At 37.6% G+C, this 14,719-nt stretch overlaps 1 long non-coding RNA gene across 1 annotated transcript in view; it reads left to right on the top strand.

The window, feature by feature from the left end:
- LOC113599261 (uncharacterized) overlaps positions 1-14,719 on the top strand; it is a 78,227-nt gene that overhangs the window by 34,855 nt on the left and 28,653 nt on the right. The window lies entirely within an intron of this gene.

The following is a 14,719-nucleotide window of genomic DNA, read 5'->3' as shown; positions in this document are numbered from 1 at the left end:
TTATTTTTGAGAGAGAGAGAGAGAGCACAAGCAGGGGAAGGGCAGAGAGAGAGGGAGACACAGATTCTGAAGCAGGCTCCAGGCTCTGAGCTGTCAGCACAGAGGCTGACATGGGGCTCAAACCCACTAACCGTGAGATCATGACCTGAGCTGAAGTTGAATGCTTAACTGACTGAGGCATCCAGGTGCCCTGTGAAAGTGGTCATTAGTTTTATTAGCTTACTGGAAATTACACATAGGCAATTACAATTTAAAAGGTTATATACAAGAAAAAAAAAAGGTTATATACAACTGTTGAAAGATACTCAAAGAAAAACATAACTTAACCCAGCCCCACTCTTCCCCCATATTTTTAAATCTAAGGCATGACATCTAACATACTTAAAATCTAAAGCAAGTTAAGAGTTTTGGTTGGTTTGTTGGTTTACCGGGATTTTTAATGACCATGTGATGGATAATTCTAAATGACCAGGAGATGGCAGGATGTTTAGATATACATAGTGTCCAAGGGCTCAGAACCCATACACCCCTGGACTAGTCAAATCTTTGGTTTTTGCAATATTTGTCTTTAAAAAATAAGGACACTTAAAAGAAAAACATAATCACAGTACTATTGTTGTATCTAAAAATACTTGACAATTCCTTAGAAGCATCATCTATCAAGGCAGAGTTCAGATCTCATGTCTCTAGTTGTCTTGTAGTTTTTCTGCATTTGGTTTGTTATTTGTTTTTGCTTTTTACATTTCATTTGTTTGAATCAGGATCCAAAGAAGGTTCACCTATTGCTCTGGTAATATATCTCTTGAGTCTGTTAATCTATCAGCTTCTCTTTCCACTCTTTTTTTTTTTCTCCCTTGTAATTTATTTGTTATAGAAATCTGTTCATTTGTGCTGGAAAGTTTCTCATATGCTGACATTATTAATTGAATCCTTGTATCCATTTGCCGTATTCCCCTGCCCCCTGTATTTCTTGTTAGACATTGGTTAGGTCTAAAAGTTCATTTAAATTCAGATCTGGATTTTTGACAAGACTGTTTCATGGGTAGTGTTGTGTTCTTTTATCAGGAGGCCCATAATGTCTCTCTTTTTTGTGATGTTAGCAACTGTTGACTATCATAGCTTAAATCCATTATTTTATTGAGAATTACAAAATGTGATAATTCTATCATTTCATTTCCGTGTTTAATCTAAATTACTTCTATAGTTTCATTAACTGTTTGGTTACCTAGAGTATGACTGCTTTGACCAAAATTCCATTTGCAGATGTCTGTTTCTTTTGGTAAAATACTTTGTATTTTTGTAGATATAGAAATCTTCATGGGTTTTCAGTCAGTTGTTGGAGTATAGAGATACTTGGTGAGTAGGTCCCTTGCACACACTCAGACATTCATATATTTGCCTTGGGGATAATGCATCTTTTGGGGGCGGGAATAATGTATCTTAACCCCCTTCAAACTTAACTTACCATCCTTTCCACTTTTGAAATGGCAGAAATTATTCTCTGACCCTTCATGTCCACCTATCTCCTCTATTGGACATAGGCAACTTGAGGGCAAGGTCTCTGATTCTTAATTTTTTAAATCCTTCCTACCCAATGCAATTCTTGACACATAGTAACTGCTTAATAAATGTATGTTCTTCTGAAAGAATAAATGAGTAGTGAAGCCTTAGGGAAAACAATGTTAGTGCCATGCTGTTGGGATCATCATCAGTGTGATTTGGTAGAAAGTACAGTAGTCTAGGACTTAGCTGGACTTAGGCTCAAGTCAAAAGTCTTCTACTTTTTGTTTTCAGTCAAATGATCCCAGTTTCTAATCTATAAAATAGCACTCTCCCAAGGTTACTGTTAGGATTAGCAATTCAGTAGGGATCTGTGGTTGGCAGCCAGAGATCAGCATGACAGGTGCCTACTCTTTACCCTCTATGAGCCTGTAAAGTCACCTGTAAAATGAGAATAACAATAACTACCTCTCAGGATTCTGGTAAGAATTCATGTGTGTTTTTTTGTTTTTTTTTTTTAAATTTTTTTTTAACATTTATTTATTTTTGAGACAGAGAGAGACAGAGCATGAACGGGGGAGGGTCAGAGAGAGAGGGAGACACAGAATCTGAAACAGGCTCCAGGCTCTGAGCTGTCAGCACAGAGCCCAACGCAGGGCTTGAACTCATGGACCGCGAGATCATGACCTGAGCCAAAGTCGGATGCTCAACCGACTGAGCCACCCAGGCACCCCAGAATTCATGTGTGTTAAGTAAACCTTCAAAAATAGTTTGTGTTAATTATATGGAGAATTATTTTTGGAAGTCTTTGGAACTGTGTTCACAATGCTTTAAAAGTGATTAAAAGATGGAGTTATTGATTTAGTGTTCACCAGCTGAGGCTTGTTACTGTTAGAAAGCCAGCCTGGTTTGACTTGCTTTCCCTGGCCCTGGTATGGCTGAGGGCTGGCTAGAGGAAAAGCCCTGGATAACAGATATTATGGCAGGGAGAACATTAACACCCACTCTTGAGCCAGGAGGTAGGTGTTAATGTCTCTAGCTGGATTCCTAGTGGCAGAGATATTTAACACCTTCCTGGGATCCAGGAACAAGGCACCCTCTCTTTAAATCTAACTTGGCAGGTAAAAGGAAGAGAGCATTTCCAGTTGAGCTGCTGAGAAAGTACAGAAAGCTCTGTGCCACAAACACAGAAGCCAGTTATCAGAGGACAAACCCTAAGTGGAGAGGGGGCTTCCTTAACTGAGTTGTTTGGAGAGGGACTCTGGTGGACTTGCCCCAACAAACCTCACCAGTGTGGGGATTTTAGAAAAATAGTGGCTCTAGGACAGGATAAGGATGCATGACATTCAGGACACATTGGAAATCCACATCTGGATGCAGCCTGAATTACGATACTGTAACAAGCATGGCTGTTTGAATGATTCTGCTTCCCAGAGGACCAAGGTGTAAATGCAGGAACTCAGTGGAACCAATTCCTCAGGAGAAAGAATGGGAAGTAGTAATGTGCTCAACCGAGTCACCCTTTGAAGGTGAACCCAACTAGCTTGGGGTCAATTTGGAGACTACTATGGCTGTCTTAGCCACAAAGTTCATGGTGGAAGTCAGGCAACTCCAAGAACTAATAAAAACTCCTTCTTTATCAGGGTTTGACTGACAGCAGTGGTGAATTTTAACTTAGACTGAGCTTGAAATGTGCTTGTTTTCTCTCCAAAGCTGAGACCCATTTGCACAACAAGCAAAAAGACAAGGTAAACAACTTCTGTTTAGACTTTCCAAGGTCTGCTTCCCTGGATGACTTTGCAAGAACTCTGTGACACCACCTCACCCTGGAGTGAACCCAAACACTGGGGATCTTTTCAACACCCAAAAAGGGTCACTTCTTTGAAATGTGATGACTCCCTAGAATGACTTTCTCATTTAAATTACGTGGATATCAGAAGAGCCCAGGCCAGGAGGTGAAGCAGAGCAAACTCACACTCTTTGACTATAAAAGAAAATGCATATTTTTGATGAGCCTGCACCCGCTGCCTTCTCAGGCTTAGAATGATGTTTTCTTCCCCTTTTGCCTACAAGGAATGTTATAAGTAGGCATAAACAAATGCCTTCATTATTTATTTATCCTAGTCGTGCTGCACTAAATCATTCTACATGGGAAATTTACTATTTTGTTTGGCTGGCAACTGCTTAAGCTAATAGGCTATGAGAGTCTTCTTTGGGGTTAGCACTTGGAATTATTCTAGTACAAATGAACACCCATTGGACTGAAAGTTGTTACAAAAACTGGAGGCATGAGTTTGGGTAAAAACTCCATCACTCTGACCTCTGGCATAGTGTAGCCTAGGATATATTGTGAATTTAAGGATAATCATCTTTCCACCTGGGCTTTGCTCGAGTATGTCACAGAGTTCTGAATGAATGCCTCTCTTGGATATTAGACTAATGGGGAGTCTTTCCAAATTTTCTTCAGAGTGATTACCCATAATATAGAAGAAATGGTAGGCAATAGCAGGTTTATCAAATGAAAGCTCTGGTTTGGTTGATTGTTAAATACTGTGTTTTGCGCCATGCTGAGTAAAGTCACTTAGCACTCTGTCTCCACATCCCTTTCCCGAAACTCAAAGAGACTAGGCTAGAGATCCAGTTGGGATAGACATTTAGTCATCTCCGCCGACACAGGCAACCACCTGACTCTCCTGCTTCTGTCAATGACATCACCATTGTCCTAAAATTACCCAGGCCTATGAACACTTATTCCTGAAAATTCATCCTTTGCTGTTCCTTCCAAATATGGCTGGGCCTTTTCACTTCCCTCAACATCACCCTAATACAGGCTCACAACCCCAAATGACCATATGCATCCCAGCTCCTCTTTCTGCCACCACAAGTCTTCATATTTATTTATTTATATAGGTGGGGCACTGCTAAGTATTTTACATGAGTCTTTTTATTTAATGCAAACAACCATGCTTACAAGAGGTAAGTACTTTTTAAGCCAATTTTCAGGTGTCTTGCTTGTGGTCACATGGCAAAAAGGGCTGGAATTTGAATCTGGATGTGGTAGACTGATTGTATTTATGGCCCAAATTCTTCTCTCCTTTCTGTATCCTTGTCTTTTTCCATGTGCCTTTAGAATTCTCCTATCAAGAGGTAGAATCCATTGTCCTAACCCTTGAGGCTTAGCTCAGCCATGTGATTTGCTTTGGCCAGTGAGATGATAGTAGATGTCATATAAGTAGAATTTTGCACCTTTTTTGTTTGTACTCTTGTCCTCTGCTATGGCCATGAGCAAAAACATGTCCATGTCAGCCTGCTGGAGGGTGAAAGCCCCACTGACAAGATCCAGGTCACCCCAGTTATCCTGGCCTTGGTCATCTTGGATCAGATTACAGCTAGCCAAGACAGCAGAGCTGCCCAGCTGCCTAAGCTCCAAAATCCATTACACATAACTTTTGATCAAGCCATCTTCCTGTTAAAAACCAGCCTACCAACCAGTTAGTCAACCTACATATTTCTCTTTAATAATTACATTCTGCCTAAAAGGTAAAGGACAGACTTCTGAATTCCAGCATGTAAGAATCTTGGAAGTCATAAACATCCAAACAAGAAGTAAAAAGTTAAACAAGCAAACAATCAATAACTCTTCTTAGATCTGTCAGAGAAGTGATGTTATAGGGCAAACCACTGCTTCCCAAATAAAAAAGACAGACAAGCAAATACAGAGAATCACAACTTACCTGAGCAGAAACCTCTGTAGAAACCAATGCTGTGGTGGAAAAATTTGAACCATAATTGGCAAATCGCTAAAAGCTCGGTGTGGATAGGTCTGTGAGTTAAAAACTGCAGTGGCGGAGTGGAGGGACCTCACAAGTTTTATCTCTTGGAACTCTCACAGGTTATCGTAGAGAAAACCAGAAAAAAATAAAAATTCCCTTTGTGCTTCTGGTGGCGGTGGGGAGGGGAGTGGTCATATTGAAATACACCAGAGCATTCTATTCTTCTTAACCAGACCTACCCTTAGAGAACCTATTTTATCAGCACCTAATCTATTGGGGTTTTGACAGAGTCTAACCAGCCTAAGGGAAGGGAAATACCTTCCTCCAGTCATTCTGTCCCACATCAAACTGAGGAAAAAACTGAGAGGTATTTGTGACATTTACAACCCAGGGGCATAGGCTCACTAACAGACTGAGACCTAATCATAGGACTGTAAAACACCCCTCCTACCTTCCTCCTCACCCCAAACTTACCACAACATCATTCAAGTCCTATTTATTGTAGTTCCTTTTACCCAGTACTTCATGTTTGGATTTCAACAAAGAATTACAAGGCATACTAAAAGAAAAAACAAAACAAAACAAAACGCCACAGTTTGAAGAAACACAGCGACCATTAGAATGAGACTGAATTAGGCCTAGGATGTTGGAATTATCAAACTGTGAATTTAAGACAACTATGATTAATATGCTGAGGGCATAAAAAAGTGGACAACATGTAAGAATATATGGAAACTTAAGAGATGGAGATTCTAAGAAGGAATGAAAAAAGACACGCTAGAGATCACAAACATTGTAACAAAAATGAGGAGTGTCTTTGATGGGCTCATTAGTAGACTGAACATGACTGAAGAATCTCTGAGACTGAGGATATGTCAATGGAACTTCCAAAACTGAAAAGCAAAGAAAAAGAGGAATCTATTATCCAAGAACTGTGGGAAAACTACAAAAGGTATAATGAGAATACTAGAAGGAGAAGAGAGAGAATAGAAACAAAAGAAATATTTCAAACAATAATGAATGAGATGTCCCCAAATTAATGTTAGACATTAAACTATAGATCTAGGAAGCTCAGAGAACATCAGTCAGAATAAATGTAAAAGAAAAATTACACTTAGGCATAGCATATTCAAACTCCAGAAAAATCGAAGACAAAGAAAAAATCTTCAAAGAAACCAGAGACAAAAAAACTACCTATAGAGAAGTAAAGACAAGCATTACATCTGATTCTCCCCAAAAACCATGTAAGAAAGAAGAGAATGGAGTGTTGAGAGAAAAAATCCACGAATCTGGAGTTCTGTGCCTATGAAATTATCCTTCAAAAGGAAAGAAAGAATAAAGACTTTCTCAGACAAATACTGAGGGAGTTTGTTGTCACTAGATCTATCTTGCTAGAAATGTTAAAAGAAGTTCTTCAGAGATAAGAAAATTCATATAGGTAAAAAAACCTTGGATCTACATACATAAAGAAAGGAAGAGTGTTGAAGAAGAAATAAGTGAAGGTAAATAAAAACTTTTATTTTTCTTATTCTTAATTGATCTAACAAATAATAGTTTGCTCAAAATAATAATAGCAACAATATATTCCATTATGTTTGCTTATGGTGTGTGTTTATATACCTATGTATAAGTGAAATGAATGACAGAAATGATACAAGACACAAGAGAGAGGAATTAGGAATATATTGCATTAAAAACCACTTGCATAACCCAGGAAGCAGTAGAGTGTTATTTGAAAATAGACCCAGATTAGTTGTAAATGTATACTGCAAATACCAGGCAAACACTAAAGAAGTTAAAAAAAAAAAAAAGGTATACCTGATATGTTAAAAAGTGAAAATGGAATCCTATAAAATGTTCAGTTAAAACCACAAAAAGCAAAAAAAGTAAAAGACAAAAATTGGAACAAAAAAAACCACAAGGGCAATGAATACAAACAGTAACAAGTATAGTAGATATTAATTCCCCTATATCAAAATCACTTTAAATATCATTGGTTTTTACACCTATTAAATGACAAAGATTGTCAGAGGGGAGCAAAACACAAATAAATGAATCCACTATTATAATTGAAGACTTCAGCACTCCTCTATCAGAAATGGACAGATCCAGCAGGCATAAAATCAGTAAGAACAGAGTTGAATTCAATAGTTCAGTCAATCAACTAGATGTGATTGACATCTATGGACTACTTCATCCAACAAGAGCAGAATACACATTCTTCCCAAGATCACATGGAACATACACTAAGATAGACTAGCTTTGGGGCCATAAAACATATTTCAAACAATTTAAAAGACAATAAATCATACAACATAAACTTTCAGAATGAAATTGAATTAAACTAGAAATCAAAAACAGAATAGCTAACAATCCCCAAATGCTTGGAGATTAAACAATGCACTTGTGAATCACACATGGGTCAAAGAAGAAATCTCAAGAGAAATTAAAAAATATTGTGAACCAAATGAAAATGAAAATACAGTTTATCAAAGTTTGTGGGATGCATTGAAAGCAGTGTGAAGAGGGAAATTTAAAGCATTGAATGCATATATTAGACCAGAAAAATTTAAATAACCTAAGTTTCCACCTTAGAACACTAGAAAAAGAAGAGCAAATTAAATCCAAAGTAAGCAAAAGAGAAAAAATAGTAAAAACTAGATCAGAAATCAATTAAATTGAAAGTGGGAAATCAGTGGGGTTGCTTAGGTGGCTCAGTCAGTTGAGCGTCTGACTCTTGATGTCAGCTCAGGTCATGATCTCACGGTTCATGGGTTCAAGCCCTGCATCAGGGTCTGTGCTGACAGTACAGAGCCTGCTTGGGATTTTCTCTCTCTCTCTCCCTCTCTGCCCCTCTCCTGCACGTGGTCGGTCTCTGTCTCTCTCTCTCTCCCTCAAAATAAATAAATAATTTAAACAAGTAAAACAGAAAATCAGAGAAAATCAGTGAAACCCAAACTGGTTGTTTTATTTTCATTTTTATTTTTTTTAATATATGAAATTTATTGTCAAATTGGTTTCCATACAACACCCAGTGCTCATCCCAAAAGATGCTCTCTTCAATACCCATCACCTACCCTCCCTTTCCTCCCACCCCCCATCAACCCTCAGTTTGTTCTCAGTTTTTAAGAGTCTCTTATGCTTTCGCTCTCTCCCACTCTAACCTCTTTTTTTTTTTTTCCTTCCCCTCCCCCATGGGTTTCTGTTAAGTTTCTCAGGATCCACATAAGAGTGAAAACATATGGTATCTGTCTTTCTCTGTATGGCTTATTTCACTTAGCATCACACTCTCCAGTTCCATCCACGTTGCTACAAAGGGCCATATTTCATTCTTTCTCATTACCACGTAGTACTCCATTGTGTATATAAACCACAATTTCTTTATCCATTCATCAGTTGATGGACATTTAGGCTCTTTCCATAATTTGGCTATTGTTGAGAGTGCTGCTATAAACATTGGGGTACAAGTGCCCCTATGCATCAGTACTCCTGTATCCCTTGGGTAAATTCCTAGCAGTGCTACTGCTGGGTCATAGGATAGGTCTATTTTTAGTTTTTTGAGGAACCTCCACACTGTTTTCCAGAGTGGCTGCACCAATTTGCATTCCCACCAACAGTGTAAGAGGGTTCCCGTTTCTCCATATCCTCTCCAGCATCTATAGTCTCCTGACTTGTTCATTTTGGCCACTCTGACTGGCGTGAGGTGATATCTGAGTGTGGTTTTGATTTGTATTTCCCTGATGAGGAGTGATGTTCAGTATCTTTTCATGTGCCTGTTGGCCATCTGGATGTCTTCTTTAGAGCAAACTGGTTTTTTTAAAGATGAAAATTGATAAGCCTTAGCCAGCCTAGCAAAAAGAGAGAGAAGACACAAATTACTAATATCAGAAATGAAAATAGAAACCTCACTACATATCCCGTGGACAATAAAGGATAATAAAGGAACATTATGAACAACTCTATGACCACAAAAATCAATAACCTAGATGAAATGGACCAGTCCCTTAAAAGGCACAATCTGCCAAAACTCACACAAGATGATATAGATAATCTGAATTGTATATATCTGTTGTAGAAATTGAATTAATAATTAATAACCTTCCAAAACAGAAAGCACAAGGCCCAGATGGGTTCATTGGTGAATTCTACCAAACATTAAAAAAAATATATGCTAAGTCTCTATAATCTGTTCCAGAACAGAGAATCAGAGGTGATATCTCCAAACTCATTCTAAGAGACCAGCATTATTACCTTAATACCAAAATCAGACAAAGACATTATAAGAAAACTATAGATCAATATCTCTCATAGATGCAAAACATCTTGAACATAGATGCAAAAATCCTTAGTGAAATGATGCCAAACTGAATCCAACAATATATAAAAATAATTATACACCATGACCAAGTGGGATTTATCCCAGGTGTGCAAGTCTGGTTCAACATTACAACATCAATTAATGTAATCCTATGACATCAATAGGCTAAAGAAGAAAAAAATCACATGATCAGATGAATAGATGCAGAAAAATTATGTGCCAAAATTAAACATTATTTTATGATAAAAACTTTCAGGAAACTAGGAGTAAAGAAGAATGTCCTCAACTGGATAAATAACACAAAAAACCTACAGCTAACATCATAATTGGTAGTGAGAAACTTGAAGGTTTCCTGTGAAGATCAGGAATAAAGCAAGGATGTCCCTTCTCATCACTCATTTTGAACATGGTACTGGAAATCCTAGCAAATGAAATAAAACAAGAAAAGGAAATAACAGATATACAGATTGAGAAAGAAGAAATAAAACTGTCTTTGTTCACAGAAGATATTATTACCTATATAGAAATTACAAAATAATTGACAAAATAAGCTCCTCCTGGAACTAATAAATGATTATAAAGTTATCATATATTATATATTATAAGGTGTCAGGGTACAAAGTTAACACACGGAAGTCAATAACTTTCCTATATACCAGCAATGAACAAATCAAATTTGAAATTAAAAATACAATTCTATTTACATTAGCATCCCCCAAAATGAAATATTTAGGTATTAATCTAACAAAGTATGTACAAGATCTATATGAGGAAACTATAAGACTATTAAAAAGATATCAAAGAAAATAAATGGGTTCAAGGATGGGAAGATTCAATATTGTCAAGATGCCAGTTATTTTCAATTTGATCTATAGATTCAATGCAATCCTAATAAAAATTCTAGCAGGTTATTTTGTGAATATTGACAAACTGATTCAAAAATTTATGTGGAGAGGCAAAAGATCCAGAATAACCATCACAATATTAAAGGAGAAGAACAGAGTTGGAAGACTGACACTTCCCAATTTAGAGTTACTGTAAAGCTGAAGTAATCAAGACAGGATGGTACTGGTGAAATAATAGACGAATCAATGGAACAGGATAGAGAGCCCAGAAATAGACTCACACAAATACAGTCAACTGATCTCTGGCAAAGGAGTAAAGGCAATACAATAAAGAAAAGATAGTCATTTCAACAAATGATGCTAGAACAACTAACCATCCACATGCAAACCCCTCCCACACACCCAAAACTGAATCTAGACACAGATCTTACCCCTGTTCACAAAAATTAACTCAAAATGGATCATAGACCTAAATGTAAAACACAAAACTATAAAATTCCTGGAAGATAACATGGGAGAAAATCTAGGTGACCTTGAATTTGGTGGTGACTTTTTATATATACCAAAATCCTGATACATAAAAAAAATAATTGATAAACTGGACTTCATTAAAATTAAAAAAATTATTTTTGCTCTAGAAAAGACAATGTCAAGAGAATGAGAAGGCAAGCTGCACACTAAGAGAAGATATTTGCAATAGACATATCTGATAAAGGATTGTTATTCAACATATGTAAAGAACTCCTAAAATTCAACAATAAAAACAAACCCAATTAAAAAATGGACCAAAGACCTGGACACCTCATGAAAGAAGATATATAGATGACAACTAAGTATATGAAAAGATGCTTCACATCATGTCATTATGGAAATGCAAATTAAAACAATGTGATACCACTACACACCTATTTGGCCAAAATCCAGAACACTGATAACACCAGTGCTGGTGAAGATATGGAGCAAAAGGAACTCTCACTTACTGCTGGTGGGAATGCAAAATAGTACAGCCACTTTGGAAGATAGATTGCCAGTTTCTAAAAAAAATTAAGTATATTCTTAACATGAGATCCAGCAAACACACTTACTAGTATTTACCCAAAGAAGTTAAAAATTTATGCCCACACTAAAACTGGTCATGGATGTTCATAGCAACTTTATTCATAATTGCCAAAACTTGGAAACAATCAAGATGTCCTTCAGTGGGTAAGTGGATAAACTGTGGTATGTCCAGACAATGGAATATCATTCAGCATTAAACGGAAATGAGTTATCAAGCAATGAAAAGACATGAAGGAGACTTAAATGCATATTACCAAGTGAAGGAAGCCAATCTGAAAAGGCTATATACTGTGTGTTTCCAACAATATAATATCCTGTACAAAAAGAAAAGAAAAGTAAAGAAAAGAAAAGAAACAATGGAGACAGTAAAAAGATCAGTGGTTGCTAGGGCTTAGGGTTTTAGGGTTAGTGGAGAAGGAAGGATGTACAGGTGAAGTACAGAGGATTTCAGGGGCAGTGAAACTACTCTGTATGATGCTTTATGGTGGATACATGTCATTATGCATTTGTCAGAACTCATGTAATCCATAATACCAAGAGTGAACCCTAATATAAACTGTAAAGTTTGGGTGATAATGATATGTAAATGTAGATTGATCGTTTGACAATGTGGTAGGTTCATCCTTTGTAACAAATGTACCACCTAGTGGGAGAGGTTGATAGTGGGGGAGGCTGATAGAGGTTGATAGTGTATGTGTGGAGACAAGGAGTATATGGGAACTCTCTGTTCTTTATGATCAAATTTACTGTGAACCCAAAACTACTCTGAAAATAAGTATCTAAAAGGAAAAAAATAAGTAAGCCATTTAACTAAAACAAAACAAACCCAGATAAAGTACAATTCTTTAGCCTCGACAGAATGACCCTGTACCTTTAAAACCTTCCTTTCTCAGTTTTCCATCACAAACTTCTGCTCTAGCCAAAGCAGCCTATTCAAGATCCCTCAGATATTCCTGTCCTTTCCCACTATTTTCCCAGCTCACAATGTCTTCTCTCCTGCTCTCAAGCACCAAGTCCTAATCCAGCCTCTGTAGAAGTGATGTCTTCAGCCTCTGAACTCCCCTGCATTTGTGCTCTTAGCATTGGCTACCCTGTGATGTTAGATACTGCATATGGTTTTATGTATGTGTGTTAGCTGTCTAGTATGCAAGTTCTCTTAGGACAATGACCTTGCTTTTTTTGTTGTTTATTTTTATTTGAGAGAGAGAGAGAGAGCAAGTGGGGAAGGGGCAGAGAGAGAGGGAGACAGAATCCCAAGCAGGCTCTGTGCTGTCAGCACAAAGCCCAATGCAGGGCTTGAACTCAAGAACCATGAGATCATGACCTGAGCCAAAATCAAGAGTAGAATGCTTAACTGACTGAGCCATCCAGGTGCCCCAAGAATCTTGCCTTATGATTTGTGGTATCTCCCTCAGACCTGCTTGTGTTTTATTCAAGAATTAAATCAAAGTATCAAAATTTCCATTAACATTTCAGAATAAGTGACCACAAAACTTTCACATTGGGAGATACATCTCACAGTCTCTCTGTCACAGTATCACTGGTGGAAATCATTCTAAAGCAGCAGTGAGAGTCACCTTCTGATCTCCAAGGAGCTGGACTCCCAGGAATTATTACTCCTCTCTTAGTGGTGAAGGTCTCAGGCCTCTCCGTGTTAGGGAGTGACTTTAGTCTAAAAAACATTACATGGCTGTTACCAGAGGGGCCAGCTTTGTCTACACTCAGCCCTGGGAAGAGTGAAAATGCACCCATTTCCAAGACTAATGATTGGAGAGCCCTTTCCTGGGCAGGAAGCTCTCAGCTCTGTTGTCTCTCTTATTCTCTCAGAGCACTGGAGCAGTAATTCTTATCTGGGTGTAATGAGGAATGTCTCAATTTGACGGTGGTGGTGGGAGAGTATATCACAAAAGCTTCTCAGTTGACTCCATGGTCCCCCTTCCCCATTTACCCTCAACCACATCCACACTGAGAACCACCACTCTAATAATTAAACCCTTAGTACAAGGATACATCTCTCCCCCTAACTATGTATATTCCACCAGGGAAATCTGATTCTTTTTTAGTGTATTCTAATTATGCAGACATTTCAGGTAAAAGATACTTTACCTTTGCTCCAAACTATCTAAACCATGATCTCAATCTGATCATTTTGTTTTAACAGTTCCAACCTTAAAGTATTCAACCTTCGAGTATTCAACAGTTCCACCTTGTTCTGTAGAGAAGTCTGTGTGTCCATAAAAATGCACCATGTTTCTTTGTCTGTCCTTGAGAGTCTGAATAATTATACGGGATTTTGATAGAATGTATACCGTATGTACTGTGCATGCTGGTACATGCATGCATAACATACTAATTGAATTGTTTTAAAAACACAAATATTTTGCAGGGCTACAGAAACACACACTAAATATCTAAATCTACAAACTGCTGACAAACAGCACCTTTCCTAACAAAAGAGAGCAGCTTAATAACAGTGTTAGAAAGCTGGCAATATGTTTGTTAAAATCTTTAATTAGGGACAAGGCTTCCCAGAGGCCTCTGAAGGCAAAAGGTGTAAATGGAGGAACTGTCCCAGCCTGCGTGCTCCGTGGTGGCTCTGTTCCGAGCACAGATGGGCTGGTGAGGAAACTGTGAATGGACAAATGATAACAGACTACTCTGTAATTCCAACATCAGCTCATTAGCAATCTGTCAGAGATTTAATATGTATACTGGTAAAAATGCAGAAATCACATGATTGTTACACAATCATGCACGTGTCTAAATGAAAGGCCATTATAAATTGATTGGCATAATGGCTGTTAATAAAATGATAATGTCACAGGAAGTACATTGGATGCTTTGTGCCCTTGTTGGAAAATGAGGATTTTGTGTGCTCTTAGGCCGTCACAGGAAGCTGAGGTAACAATGGTTTTACAATAGAAATCATTAAAAAATAAACAGCTAGGCTGGCATGGTGGGATATGTGAAGGACATGAAGCCAGACAGGTTTCCAAAGAATGAACAGTGACATTTCTCAGTTCTGTAGGACTCTGTGTCTTAAATTCCCTTGGATCACAAACCTGGTTTCCAAATGGTGTTAAACTTGCTAGTTAGTGGTTCAAATAGTTGCCATTGAAAATATATTTATTCAAAAAAGAAAAAGAAAATATATTTATTTACGTTGTATGTACATATCAGGCTATAAATTTGAAATCCAGGTTTGGTCTCTGAAAGGAGAAAAA

Source organism: Acinonyx jubatus, chromosome C1, assembly GCF_027475565.1.
Source record: "Acinonyx jubatus isolate Ajub_Pintada_27869175 chromosome C1, VMU_Ajub_asm_v1.0, whole genome shotgun sequence".
NCBI classification, from domain to species: domain Eukaryota; kingdom Metazoa; phylum Chordata; class Mammalia; order Carnivora; family Felidae; genus Acinonyx; species Acinonyx jubatus.
Note: the sequence above shows the minus strand (reverse complement) of the source record. Positions and strands in the feature narration are given on the sequence as shown.